Here is a 10,245-nt window from a genome sequence, read left to right as displayed (position 1 = left end):
AGGCAGAGGAAGCTGCAATTCCAACTACTGCCTGTCCCGTAATTATCTGTAGCTCTGAAGACGACTCAGGGTTTGCACGGAACTGCAGTAGCAGCAACAACGGCATCTCAGCATTGTTGTCAGCTACGTTCTTGGTCGTCCGCACAGCTACAACTTCGTAAGACTGTTCAGTGAAAAATTATAAACTTAAGTTGACATTTCCCAGCCACATTTCTTTCACAAAGAATGAATAACTTGAATAATAACTTGCAATATTTAAAACTCGTAGGGCACCTGTGTTGTCATTATTCTCAGACAGTATTACCAAGCAGGGTCCCTTTCCTTTCCATGCAATCGCCCGAGTGTCGCAAGAATATGTATGCAAACTGATCAATTATTTACTGGCAGTTTTGTGTGTTTGCCAATGACCAGTTTCAATCTAAATTTTCTGTCTCAGTAACTGTTCATTCATATATTGCATGACAGAGGCTACTTAAAGTAAAGAAAAATCTCAATCACAAAACTAATAACCAAAGATACAGTACAAATAAAGAGCGCGCAATTTCATTTTTTCTGTATTTAACTTAGCGAGTGACTTCTGCTGGCTTGGTATGTATTTTATTGTCGTCATTTTAAAAGTAAAACCAATTGCTCATTTGCGTAAAGTAAATACAGTTTAGTGTTTCATCAGTCAAAAATAAACTGCTTACCTTTTTCCTAAATTTTGTACTCCTTTACACTGAGGTTATGAAAGCTATTTTTTACGTAACAAAGTTTACGTTAAGCCAGCCATTTATTTAACCAGTAATTTCACTGAATTTTATTTGCAAAATGTAGTATTTCGAAATAGGTAACTGCAAACTCAATGCTTTCTGATTGATTTATTTTGTCGTGAACTGTTGTGCTGTGGAACAGTGTGACAACCTTCAGTTGCCATGCCAGTGAGTATTTGCTTAAATTTCTTTGCCATTACCTTTCTTAAGACTCATTGCCCCAGTGGGATGGTGACCATTTAATTATGACCTTTTTAGGTAATCAGTGTTTCCTTCGTGTTATCAGTAAATTTTGTAGTAAATATACCCTTTTCCAACTTATACGGTTCATGAGCGATTGCACTACACTCCACCCATTTCGAAGTTATTAGTATTTAGCTGATGTTTACAATAGACTCTTCCTTCAGAAGTGTCTGTGGTACACTTTCCTCCAACTAACCGGCGTTATTTTCCTTTAATTCAAATGTTTCAAATGGCTCTGAGCACTATGGGACTTAACATCTGAGGCCATCAGTCCCGTGGAACTTAGAACTACTGAAACCTAACTAACCTAAGGACATCACACACATCCAAGCCCGAGGCAGGATTCGAACCTGCCACCGTAGCAGCAGTGCGGTTCCAGACTGAAGCGCCTAGAATCGAGCGGCCACACAGCCCGGCTTTACTTTCGTAACGATAGCCTTACTCACTGAAAAATTTCTTTAGACATATGCGATCACGGCCAGTTATATCGCAATCCAGTTGGCCGATTAGGAAAATGGAGGTTACAGCATCCGTTAAATATCGTGTACACGATAAATCACACAAACCTAAAGGTGTCGATTAAGCTACAAGGAGCGTTCCGAGAGTAAGATTCGCCTGTTTTGGAAGAGAAGATAGTACATCATATGACACGAACAAACGCCGCGTGAATCCGCACCCATTTCTGGTTCAACGACGGAAACGGCGTCAGTAGAAGAGGAAAGAAGCATGCGCAGATCGCCAAAGAAAGAAGAGTAGCCATCAGGATGGCAGAAGGACATACACAGCCAACGCAGACGCTAACAGAAGTGCGTGCTGATATCCGGTATTAATCGGCCCATGGGACTAGTGTGTCTGTCATCCATGAACGCCTACAGACAGTGTACCTAGTGAAGAGGTCATGTCTCGTCAAATGACTGGTCGCTGTGTTTCATGTACAGAGAAGAAAAAAGGTTCAAATGGCTCTGAGCACTATGGGGCTTAACTTCTGAGGTCATCAGTCCCCTATAACTTAGAACTACTTAAACCTAACTAACCTAAGGACATCACACTCATCCATGCCCGAGGCTGGATTCGAACCTGCGAACGAAGCAGTCGCGCAGTTCCGGACTGAAGCGCCTAAAACCGCTCGGCCACTCCGGCCGGCCAGAGAAGAAAGCCAAAGTGTGGAGGAAGATGGTTGAAATGGGCGTCGCCCCACATCCACGAATGAAAACAATACGCTGAGGCGGAGCAGGCTGTGCGACAATTCCTTGCATGACAGAGCAAAGAGTTTTATCAGAGTGCTTTGTTCAAACTGATTGTACGTTACGACAAATTCCTTAACGTCTGTGGCGACTATCTCTAAAGATAGAGCAAAATGTGTAGTTCGTTATGTCATGGTGTATTTGTTTTTGGCAATACAGTTTCCGTGTAAAAAAACAATGACGAAACTTATTTTCGAAACGTCATTCGTAAATACCAAGGGATAACAACTGCGAACAACTTAAATTGCAATGGATACACAAAATTTTGCGGAAGGTGAACCAAACACTGTGTCTTATTGCCAGAACACGTAGAAGATGGAACAAATCCACTAACGAGACTGTCCACAAACGTTGTCCAGCCTCTGCTAGAGAACGAATGATGCAGGGCATCGAAAACGTTCAAAGAAGATCAGCTCGTTTTGTATGATCGCTCAATAGAGGAGAGAGGATGACGGATGTGATACGCTAGTTGGGGTAGTAATCACACAAACAGAGGCATTTTTCGTTGCGGCGAAATGCTTTCACGAAATTTCGATCACCAACTTTCTCCTGCGTAGGTGGAAATATTTTGTAGTCCGCTACGTAATGAGAAATGATCATTGTATTAAAATAATAGATGTCAGAGCTCGCACGTAAATATTTAAGTGCGCTGTTTGATGATGGAACGATAGAGTAATAGTGTAAAAGTAGTTAGATGAATACTCTTGCAAGCAGAACAGTCGTGTGCTTGTAAATGTAGACATCACTTCATCGCTTTGTTGCTCCAATCGCGAATAGTTAAAGGGAAGAACGACTGCCGGAGAGCCTCTGCCTCCAACTGTACCTTCTTTCTATTTCCACGAGATACACATAGGAGACGTACATAGTGAAACATCCCCATAGAAAAATTTATAAATTACTGTGCTGGTCAACCTGTTACGTTATTTGATTTTTTTTAGCGCAACGCAATCTTACTTTCAATAATTCCTACAAAAGAATGGCCCTGACTAACAATAACCTATACCTTTCATGAATCACTTACCTCACAAAAATCTTCGTTACTCAAACTACTGCAATACAGCGAGCGCCAATACTGCCAGCTAAAGAAAAGATTCTAACTACTGTAGGCACTAACTACTGATAGGCATAGTTAGCAAATGAAAGATTTTGATGGAGAGCAAACAATTTATTTACCTTAATAGTGTTCAAAAGTCGTAATATATATCAGTTCATGACATCCAGCCTTACAAATTTCCTTTTTCTGACGGACACACGTCTAGATCGTCCGCTCTCAAAACTCTGACATCTCTCTCCCCATATCCACCGCTGCTGGCGGCTCACCTCCAACTTCACAACGCTACGCACTGTTCACATCCAACTGCCCAACACTACAATAGCGAATATTCCAACAATGCCAACCATCTACAGATTACACACAGCACAGTCAGTGATTTTCGTACAGAGCGCTACGTGGCGTTACCAACATAAAAACCTAAACAGCCTACGTACAATAGTACCATTCGAGGAACATACGCTCTCAGAATCTTAACAATATTTTTTTTCATGATGAATAAATCCTCTCCAGTTTTTCTTGATTTGGATAAAATCGTACACACGACCCGGATTTTAAGGTGCGAAACAATCGTACCAGTCATGTAAAATAACCACACCCTGATGCAGAACGCCTCTCCTGCAGTGTCTGCCATTGAAGTCGATTGAACGTCTCTGTAACGCTTTTACACTAACTAAGTGAACCTGCATTTCGTCGGATCTTCTCTATTTGCTCCGTGAGTACCCTCTGGTATGCATCCCACAGTGATGACCTATAATCAGGTATTGGTTGAATGAGTGTTCTTTTGCAAACTACGTCATTTGTTGATGGACTACATTTCCCGTGGATTCTTCCAAAGAATCTCAGCTTGACATCTGCCTTACCCGCGATTAATTTAGTGTGGCCAACATGCAGCCGAAATGAAATTCCTACGCCGTTAATAGTCTGCAAACTAACTAACTGTACGCAGTACGATATACCTGACAAAGTGTCACATGGAACATGCAACTAAATAAGAAACAAATATGCTGACTATCATGTACTCCTATTAATATTTAAACCAATAAAATTATTCATAATCAGAAGCACCATATACACATATGTAATTAGCGTAAGGCTGGAAATACAACATCTATCATGACAGAAATTTACATTCGTATGTCCAGATTACGAATGTAGTCTATAGTTTGTGGAGTCGCGAGAGCAAGTCACTAGCACTGTCATTGTATTTTCTTGTACCACATTCGGTGATGATGTGCTGAATCGTCTGTTGTGTAGCACCACAGTCACACTCAGGTGTTCAAGGCATGTTCCACTTGAAGTGGGAGGCTGCACAATTCCCACGGTTGGTTCGGATTCTGTTTAGTGTGGACCATTGTCTGCGAGGGAGGTTGAAACCAGGTGGCAGCGTCTTCTTCACAAGAGGCATTGTTGGGCAGAATTTGTAGTTAAGTCTCTTCTGCCACTCAGTGGCAGTTTGGAAGTTGCTGCTCCTCAAGTTCATGCCATCTCTAGTTGGTGGTTTTCTCGAACGCAGGCGACTAGCATTCGCGTTGCTGATGTCAGAATGTATCTGTAGTTCTGGATTGTCCACTATTTTGTTGAATTCTCTTAAGAGAACGTCTTTACGTCTGAGGTCTGGCGAGGGGATATGACTTAGTACTAGTAGCCAGTGTATGGGAATAGATTTGATTCTGCGAGTGGTTTGTTTGTTGTCTTCAGTCCTGAGACGGGTTTGATGCAGCTCTCCATGCTACTCTATCCTGTGCAAGCTTCTTCATCTCTCAGTACCTACTGCAGCCTACATCCCTCTGAATCTGCTTAGTGTATTCATCTCTTGGTCTCCCTCTACGATTTTTACCCTCCACGCTGCCCTCCAGTACTAAATTGGTGATCCCTTGATGCCTCAGAATATAGCCTACCAACCGATCCCCTCTTCTAGTCAAGTTGTGCCACAAACTCCTCTTCTCCCCATTTCTATTCAATACCTCCTCATTAGTTATATGATCTACCCATCTAATCTTCAGCATTCTTCTGTAGCACCACATTTCGAAAGTTTCTATTCTCTTCTTCTCTAAACTATTTATCGTCCATGTTTCACTTCCGTACATGGCTACACTCCATACAAATACTTTCAGAAACGACTTCCTGACACTAAATCAATACTCGATGTTAACAAATTTCTCTTCTTCAGAAACGCTTTCCTTGCCATTGCCAGTCTATATTTTATATCCTCTCTACTTCGACCATCGTCAGTTATTTTGCTCCCCAAATACCAAACTCCTTTACTACTTTAAGTGTCTCATTTCCTAATCTAATTCCCTCAGCATCACCCGATTTAATTCGACTACATTTCATTATCCTCTGCCAGTGGTAAGATAGCATAAACAGAATTTTAAATAATTTGCTTCAACATTTTGCTGCTTTTCGCATTTCGGCGGGTCCACCCCTCCCCCGCTCCGTAGGACATTCTCATTCCTGCTGCAGGTAGCAAGCGTGCGAGACGGCAGCAGATACTAGCCAGCTACCTGTTCCTCCTCTTACATTCCCCATTCAAATAAATTCGCCGCGCCGCACCGGTTGCGGCGATATACATACAGCAGGGAGAAGAGACGGCTGCTGGCCTACTTCGATGCTGACAGCGAAATGAATGGCCACGGTTATCGTGGGAGGTACCAAAGAAACGCGAGGAATATGAACAACGGCCGACCTCCCGCATTGCATATCGACCCTCTGCATAAATTCCGCACCCCGATCTCCAGCCGGAGAGGGCTGTCGTGCCGTTTCTTTTCAGGGAGGCTCCGTCTGAATAGGAATGGGGGTGGATTCCTGTTGCCCCTGAGATAATCGCCAGGCACACGGGCCGCCCCCAATTCATACAGTAAACGCAGAGGTTGGCAGCAACTGAAAATTAAGTTCTGCACTATGTGGTGTGTTTCTTGGAGGGCAGACTAACGCCAGGTGACTCCATATGTGCTTGGAATAATTAGTTAATTCTATATTTATCCGTAGATCATTTACAAAATTATGTCAGACATACTGTAAGCTGCCCTTTGCTTGTCGAATTCAGAAAACATATGAAAGATGTCTCAGAAAGTTGTCCCGACTGAAATTCTCTTATAAATGAAATTATAATCCATAAAATTTTATTTAATTATCTGACTTCGTTTTGAGAACAAATTTATAAGCGCATGTCTTACACTGCGCAACGTTCCGAACTATGGGCATAAATAAATACTGAAGCTGAACTTTCGTGAAAAGTTTTCGATAGTGTTGAGCCAAACACAAACAAAATATCAAAAAAAAAAGTCAAACCGCCATTTGATTGTGTATTACTATATTTGTCTTCTCTGCTATCCAGATTTCGGCTTTTATGACATTTCAAGTACAATGTTAAAATTTGTTAGACTTCAATTACGTCATATCAGCTAAGGCAGTCCAAAGCAGGTAAACAAGACTAACACATGCCTTTAAGATATAACTGTCAGTTACATTTTAAAATAATGTGTTAGTATTGTTTACTTTACTGATTTGACAGATATGACATAATAATAATGGTCTAACAACTTTTACTTTCAGTATTGGCATGTTGTTGTTGTGGTCTTCAGTCCAGAGACTGGTTTGATGCAGCTCTCCATGCTACTCTGTCCTGTGCAAGCTTCTTCATCTCCCAGTACTTACTGCAACCTACATCCTTCTGAATCTGCTTAGTGTATTCATCTCTTGGTCTCCATCTACGACTTTTACCCCCCACGCTGCCCTCCAATGCTAAATTGGTGATCCCTTGATGCCTCAGAATATATCCTACCAACCGATCCCCTCTTCTAGTCAAGATGTGCCACAAATTTCTCTACTCCCCAATTCTATTCAATGCCTCCTTGTTAGTTATGTGATCTACCTATCTAATCTTCAGCATTCTTCTGTAGTACCACATTTCGAAAGCTTCTATTCTCTTTTTATCTAAACTATTTATCGTCCACGTTTCACTTTCATACATGGCTACACTCCATACAAATACTTTCAGAAACGACTTCCTGACACTTAAATTTATACTCGATGTTAACAAATTTCTCTTCTTCAGAAACGATTTCCTTGCCATTGCCAGTCTACATTTTATATCCTCTCTACTTCGACCATCATCAGTTATTTTGCTCCCCAAACAGCAAAACTCATTTACTACTTTAAGTGTCTCATTTCCTAATCTAATACCCTCAGCATCACCCGACTTAATTCGACTACATTCCATTATCCTCGTTTTGCTCTTGTTGATTTAACAGATATGACATAATAATAATGGTCTAACAACTTTTAGTATTGTACTTGATATTCGCATAAGAAACCGAAATCTAGGTAGTACAAAAGATAAATATACGAATAGAGTCGAATGGTGGTTTACTCTTTAAAAAAATGAACTTTGCGTCAGATTACCTATTTTAAGTTCCTTGAAAAGATTTATGAGGTATGTAAATGTCCCATCTTTTAGACAGAGGCATGTGCAGTCAGAATGTTCGTCTCTGATTGTCACCATTGCAAATACTGAATGCATCGTAAGACGCTGTCGTCGACAGTGAAGGTTTCGACGCAAGTTTAGCTTTCAGAAACACGAAAAAATCGTGTAGAGAAGTTAGAACTAATTGTACTGCTGAAAAAGTGAACGCTGACTTTGAAAGTAGGTCATCTGAATAAATATGCCTAGTGAAGGCTATGGTCTTTGCATAACATTGACAGCAGCTTAAGTGCAATTTGTACGTAGAATCGAACCATAAATTTATTAGTGTCAAGGAAATGTAAATAAATTCTGGAGTATTGTATTGAAGTTAACGTTTACCCAAGTCAAACCACTGCCCATATTATAAGGAGGAATGCAATTATTCATACATGAACCACAAGGCATCCTATGCCACTCATGATAAAGAATTTACGCGCGAGTTGTTACATAAGACTAAGACAATATCAAACGTGGTTAAATGGATACGAGTGTGACTTATTTAGTTCACCTACGTTTAGCATGAATTAATATGACAACGACATCTGCTCCACATGAATCGAGACTGACTGTCTCAGAGTACGTAGCATGTTAAATTCTACCATTCGTAAAGGTTAGTTACAGACTTGATAAAACTGCAACGAATTAACTGCTGAATGCTAGGCGTTATCTCCACCTTAACTCGTAACAATAGTTTGCAGAACGCAATCACAAGGTAAGTTGACAACTCAGTCTTCTCCAGTAAGAACCTCTGAGCACAGTGCGGCACATGGAGACCCATCCATCCAGCGCCGAGTGGAAACCAAAACTGAGTAAATCTGTCTCCCTTTGCAATAAGTAGCAAGTGAAGTACAGATTTACGAATAGCTGCTAATCAAATTTTCACTTACATTCATAAATGGTATAAGCTAATTCACTGTCATTAAACTTTGAAAAGACCCACTACATGCAGTACAAAAACTAGACACGCAGATGGATGAGGTTGACAGTGTTAAATTTCTCGGATTACAACTCGATAATAAATTCCGTTGGGAAGAGCATACTACAGAATTTCTGAAGCACCTAAACAAGTCCATATTTGCAGTGAGAATGATATCAGATGTAGGAGATACAAACATAAAAAAGGCTTACATACTTCGCTTACTTTGATTCTATTAGGTCATTCAGAATCATATTCTGGGGTAACTTCTTAAACCAAGCAGAAGTTTTTAGCGTGCAAAAGCGTGTAATAAGAATCATTTGTGGTGTAAATTCAAGAACATCATGTACAAAACTGTTCAATCACTCCTCAATTTATTAATTCCCTAATGAAATTTGTTGCAAGTAATAGACACTGAAGCGCCAAAGAAATTGGTATAGGCATGTGTATTCAAATACAGAGATATGTAAACAGCCAGAATACGGTACTGCGGTCGGCAATGTCTATATAAGACAAGAAGTGTCTGGTGCAGTTGTTAGATCGGTTACTGTTACTACAACGGCAGGGAACCAAGGTTTAAGTGAGTTTGAACACGGTGTCATAGTTGGCGCACAAACGATGGACACAGCATCTCCGAGGTAGCGATGAACTGTGGATTTTCCCGTACGACCTTTTCATGAGTTGTGCCGTGGATATTAGGAATCCGGTAAAACATCAAATCTCCGACATTGCTGGAGCCGGAAAAATATCCTGCAAGAACGACGACTGAAGAGAATCGTTCAACGTAACAGAAGTGCAACCCTTCCGCAAATTGCTCCACATTTCAAAGCTAGGCCATCAACAAGCGTCAGAGTGCGAACCATTCAATGAAACATCATCGATATAGGCAGTCGGAGCCGAAGTCCCACTCGTGTAGCCTTGATGACAGCACGACACAATGCTTTACGGCTTGCCTGGGCCCGTTAACACCGACATTGGACTGTTGATGACTGGAAACATGTTGTCTGGTCTGAAGAGTCTCGTTTGAAATTGTATTGAGCTGATGAACATATACGGGTATGGAGACAACCTCATGAATCCATGTCAGCAGGGGACTATTCAAGCTGGTGGAGGCTCTGTAATGGTGCAGGGCGTGTGGAGTTGGAGTGATACGGGAACCCTGATACGCCTACATACGACTCTGACAGGTGACAAGTACGTAAGCATGCTGCCTGATCACCTGCATCCATTCATTTCCGATGTGCATTCCGACGGACTTGGGCATTTCCAGCAGGACAATGCGACACCGCCCACGTCCCAGATTACTACAGAGTGGCTCCAGGAACACTCTTCTGAGTTTTAACACTACCGCTGGCCACCAAATTCCCCAGACATTAACATTATTGAGCAAATCTGGGATGCCTTGCAACGTGCTGTTTAGAAGAGATCTCCACACCCTCGTACTCTTTCTGATTTATGGACAGCCCTGCAGGATTCATGGTGTCTATTCCCTCCAGCACTACTTCAGACATTAGTCGAATCCATGCCATGTCGTATTGCAGCACTTCTGCGTGCTCCCGTAGCCTCTACAC

The sequence above is a fragment of the Schistocerca nitens genome, chromosome 1, assembly GCF_023898315.1.
Source record: "Schistocerca nitens isolate TAMUIC-IGC-003100 chromosome 1, iqSchNite1.1, whole genome shotgun sequence".
In the NCBI taxonomy this organism is placed as follows: Eukaryota; Metazoa; Arthropoda; class Insecta; order Orthoptera; family Acrididae; genus Schistocerca; species Schistocerca nitens.
The sequence above is the reverse complement of the archived record's forward strand: the minus strand, read 5'-3'. Positions refer to the sequence as shown.